Here is a 5614-nt window from a genome sequence, read left to right as displayed (position 1 = left end):
CAGTCGTAAGACAGCGAGGCATAACCGAAACGAGTTGTGGTAAAAAGCTTATTGCCTCTAAGCTCAAACAATGCATCAATAAGAAATGACGAAACTACGACAGACAGGCGGCGGTGGCCCACAGACCGTCATCCCAGCCCCCGGGCGAGTACGCCCTCCTAGCCCAAGTGTGTGTCTACTGGCTGGTTGGTAAGAGTGGACAGTTTTCTGATCACTGCCATATCGCGGGTAGTGCAGGATGAAGGTAGTGTGCGCCATGATGCAAACATTATGATATATTTGATTTATGATTTTGGATCGAGTGCGTATTGTGAGTGTGATTGCACGCTATATGTGAATGCATCAACAAAAATTACAAAAAGGCCAGACAACCAAACCGCTGACCTGACCATCGCATTTGAAACTATCCGACGTCACACCGTGATGCTGGCCGCGAAACAGATGGGAGGCAGCCCCAATGCACAACCAACGCCGTAACTGTTTTTGACAACGTGACACGCTGGAAGACCGACACCCCTCCTTGCTGCGGATGGGCTTCTCCACGCCATTGCGAGACACTCGTCTGTCTAGCCCCCGCAGACGAGGTCTCTTCGCAGGCATTTTGGTCTGCCCGGAGTGCGCAGACCAGAACCATGCTTAGTGTCCCCTCGATGGGCTTTTGGCGACACCGTTATGGCCCGGAGCCGGATGTGGCAGCCAAACCCGCTACCACAAGCTATGTTCAGTGAGCGGCCGGACCCCACGCTCATGAAAGCGTCGGTGATTTCCGCGCAAACAAACCGGCGTTGGTGATGTATATTATATATATATATATATATATATATATATATATACATATGTATGTATATATATATATGTATATATACCTATATATGTGTATATATAGATATATATATAGATATAGATATAGATATAGATATAGATATAGATAGATAGATATATATATATATATATATATATATATATATATCATTGATCCCGTCGTAAAATGCGTAAAACAACATATAGTAATGATCCAAGGCTTGGTTCAATCGTCCCATTCATAGGAAATAATTAAAGAAACTATGTTGCAGCAAACATCCTAAGCCATACACATTTCACATACAATGAAAAGACCGAGACTGCCAGTGACTAAAAACTTTTTAAAGCAACTTCTGCACCCCACCTGTTCGAATTTGGCAGGGAAACTGCTTGCGAGGCCTATTTCCACCATCGCCAATGCTTCTCATTTTTCTTCGGGTAGCCGTGCCCGTGGTAAATATTCTCGAGGACCCATGAGCTCGAACTCTTGACCCGAACGCCCCAAAACCTGTCCTTCCCGAAGAATATCATGCTCCATATTGCAAATAGCATATGAAAATGCTATTGCGCGTAAGTCCTTAAGCATCCCAAATATAGCCTGAGTTACCTTTGTTGCAGTAAACTTTACGGAGGACTTCTTTTAGAGGACTAAACTTCTTTAACTCTCCCAATGGTATACATATAAGCCACCTGAGAACAAAAATGTTTTTGCACGTTTCATTCAAGAATGACGCCATGCACCGGTGGTGCCACAGAGAAGGAGCACTAAATGTTGACAAGACCATTCAATAACGCGGATGCGGGTGTACCTACATAATTGCAGGCCGCGATATGTTAGTGGTGTTGGTGCAGGTGGTGGTGGCGTTGGTTGCATAATAAAGTGGGGCTGGTACAGTCGACACGTGCTTGCGTAGACCAGCGATGAGGATGGTGGAATGAGATAGCAAAATGGCGTTACACTGAGGTCACGCACCATGCAGGAACTGTTATGGTCACACAATGGTAGGGGGGGAGGCAGACATTGGGGGTGTTGGCAGGATCAGACACTGGTGAAACTGGCAGGGCAATGGGGTCAGCTGCATGGAGCCGACACTCGCATGGAGCTGGAGGGGTCAGACACCATGGTGGGATGGGTAGACCCAGACATTGTGGTGGGGTGCATGGTGTCATGCACTGTAATGACATCCTACTGGTTAAGGCACTGATAGGGATGGTGCAGCCAGGCAGTGTAGTGGCATATTTGTGGGGGTCGGACGATGCAGTGGTGTTGGCAGTGTTGGACAATGTGATGGGGTAGATAGAGAAAGAAAAGCATGCATGAAATGCTAGATTAGAGCTGATGACAACAAATTCTACATGTCACAAATGATTCACACCCTCTTCAGAGTAGTCATTTCCTAAATAATTTGACTTTCCTGACATCAACTGACCTGAATCAAGCCGGTCGCACTAAGGCTTTCAGGTCTTCAATCGCTTCAATGTCCAGTGGCTATAACATCACCTGAAACAGCAACAATGCTAAAAATTATTCAGTGGGTGGAGATTAACTAAGGACTAAGTAAGTATTTTTTTTGTTTTTAGCGCCCCGGAGGTGTTCATTGTATCTTAAACGTGAGGGACGTATGGACTTCCCGACATAGACTCAAACAAAACAGGGAATACCCCTTTCGGTGACCATTTTTTGGCAAAACATGCTCAGGCTGAAATCGAGGGAGGTATGGACCCTATGCCCCTTTTAGAGCCCAAAGTCGTCTACAGAGCAGAGGGCCACCCAGGTAGGGAAAAATTTAATCTATTCTTGCAAAAAATCAGCGACCAAATTTTAACATACAAAGCTCATCCTGGCCGATTTTGCGAACATGATATGTGCCTTTATATGCGATGTGTGCTAGCTTAAAATAGTTAACATGTGAAGTGACGCCTGACGCGTGACATGCGATGTCTGTTCAGTTGAAATCGCTTGCATGTATAATTGATGCGCGACTGTGATACCTGTTAACCTCAACTTGTTTGTATGTTTGAACGAAGCGTAATGCATGACGCCTACTTGCTTGAATTAGTTTGCATGTACACGTATTGTCGCCTATTTTAATTATTAGATAAGCACCGTATCGTGGTAACGGCTAGCAATAACTTTTTGTTTAATCCTCTAAGAGTTGGTGTCCTGTAAAAACTGGCTTTCTATTTCCAAAAAAGCTGAAAAATCGGGTAGGGCCACCAGCAGGCAATTTTGAATTTATTTCTGCTACTTTTTCGATATAGGCATGTTGCCGAAATATCAGTTCAACTATATCTTTATTCTCCCTGTTTTTCTTCGACGAATAAGGCTATTAATATTGTCTTAGCTATGTGAAAAATGCTCCTCTGCTAATGCTAATGCACTGAACAACTTACGTAATCTTGCACAACATTGATTTGAGCCAACCGACGGCCGTTACGTCTGAAAATGTATTCACAAAGCCGGATATGAACGACGCAACGGTCATATGATGGCTTGCCTTAATCGCCCAATGGCCAATGAAATGGCAGCATTTGAAGACCACGACGAAATAATATTCGCACCTTTGCAGGTGTGTAGATCAGAAACTAGAAAGGTTTACAAAATTAGAAGGGTGCTTAAGAATGGCAGGACTGTGTAACATACTGAATGATCTTCAAGATGGCTAATTTCAATTGAAACCCATACAAATGTGGCACACACCCTTTTATGCTCTGGTATCTACCACACACTAAGGTTCCGATGTATGGAAAACCTTATGTTTGTAATGATTTCCCCTTCAAGGCTAAATTGGTGCCCAAAGCCTCTAAAAACGTGTTGTTCTAGGGGGTTGGGGAACATGTCTGTAAGTACCTAACGGCAACATTTTTTAAATGTAATACAACACTCACTGCAAATGCATGAGAAAAACTGCAAGCATCCCCCTTACAAACGTCTGGTCTAGCGTGATAAACCTACCCAGACAATTGCATAATATTGCTGAAGTCAATCTCTTCAACCACCTTCAAAAGCTAACACAATGTTTGCCACTTCAGCAACTATCCTTATCAGCACACCATTATCTAATCAATCAAGGCAAATCAGTCCTCCATTAGCTACAGTTGTCGGTAAACAGGGTTCACCAATCCCTTTCGAATATTTACTACTCACTTTTTAAAACCTTGCCGGACGACAATAACTTGCATCCAACGTAAGCCCAGTCTTCTCGTCCGAGAGGCCGCACACCGCAACGTCACCGCCGCGCTCGTTCCAAGAACGCGCAATGGCGACGATAGAGCTACGTATCCCATGTGACTTAACACAATTTACATTAATATCTTTCATCACCAGTTTCAACGTGATTCAATGTGATTTAAATGCTTATACCAAACGCAAACAACTTACAAGTGATGAGACCACATCATGGAGCAGCGTGATTTTGCATTTCCTTATTCATCTCTATTCTCTTCCACGTGACCTTGCCACCTGCAAAACTTACACACGCGCGCAGTTCGTCCAAGATAACACACTTAACACAACCGGAAGTAAAAATGCGTATAATTGCGTTTTTCGAGGACCAGCTGAAAATCGAATAAACATGTTCAAACAAGACTAAATATCTCATTTAAGGCCTCTGAAAACCGAGGTCCGGCATTTGGACCTCGGTAGTGAATACCGGACCTCGGCAGTGACGGGTTGTTGGGTGTGTAACCGGATTTGGTCCTCTGTTTTCACGGCACACAAGAGCACACACACACACACACACACACACACACACACCACACACACACACACACACACACACACACACACACACACACACACACACACACACACACACACACACACACACACACACACACACACACACACACACACACACACACACACACACACACACACACACACACACACACACACACACACACACACACACACACACACACACACACACGTATATATATATATATATATATATATATATATATATAGCAACAGATGCAAGATGTTGTGAACACTCGATGGTAGATACGTACATGGGCTTTAAAAAAGTTGTAATTATTATAGGCCACACACACACACACACACACACACACACACACACACCACACACACACACACACACACACACACACACACACACACACACACACACACACACACACACACACACACACACACACACACACACACACACACACATATATATATACATATATATATATATATATATATATATATATATATATATATATAGCATATATATATATATATATGTATATATTGGAAACATATATAAGTGGAGAAATACGGGGAGTTTTTCATACCTGTTCCCTTATGGCGACCTTCGAGACTTTGGCCGCCCCCCTAATCATTCTGAGAAACCGACACCCAAGCTGGCCTGACGTGACCCAGCGACTTTTTCTAAGAAAAGGAATGTAGGCTAAAACTGGTTGCATGAACTAGTATGATGCCTCATCGGACTCTTATCTCGCCTTTGACCTTGGTTGGCCTCATTTTACCAGAAGGTCACGACCTAGTGACCTAACAATTAGACACAAATGAGTTCACATGAGTTCTACCTACCCTTTGCATTTTGCGTATGCATCCCTCTTCTTGATGTTTCAAAGGAAGCAGAAACCACTTCGAGCGATCGTATCCAATCAACCGCCTGGGCGGGTGATAATCTTGTAGACTGCAGGAAGCAAAAGCTGGTTAACGCCAGACTGAATGAGTCGCAGCCGCTCGCAGGCCGACGATAATGGGCTGATTCTGTCGCTGGTGCCGACGATAATCCACTTGTCCGCACAGCAGTGCTGTCTGCCCGCTGCGACC

General features: G+C 44.0%; 1 long non-coding RNA gene across 1 annotated transcript; it reads right to left on the bottom strand.

Moving 5' to 3' along the window:
- Nucleotides 1–1428: 1428 nt before the first annotated feature.
- On the bottom strand, nt 1429–4035 carry LOC119110349 (uncharacterized). Its single transcript, XR_005095477.1, has 3 exons — nt 3950–4035; nt 2232–2302; nt 1429–1491 (listed from the first exon to the last, which is right to left on the bottom strand). It is a non-coding gene; the product is annotated as an uncharacterized LOC119110349 (long non-coding RNA).
- Between the last annotated feature and the right edge of the window lie 1579 nt (nt 4036–5614).

The sequence above is a fragment of the Pollicipes pollicipes genome, unplaced genomic scaffold (assembly GCF_011947565.3).
Source record: "Pollicipes pollicipes isolate AB1234 unplaced genomic scaffold, Ppol_2.1 Scaffold_7231;HRSCAF=8579_pilon_pilon_pilon, whole genome shotgun sequence".
In the NCBI taxonomy this organism is placed as follows: Eukaryota; Metazoa; Arthropoda; class Thecostraca; order Pollicipedomorpha; family Pollicipedidae; genus Pollicipes; species Pollicipes pollicipes.
This window is presented reverse-complemented; position numbering and strand designations above follow the sequence as displayed.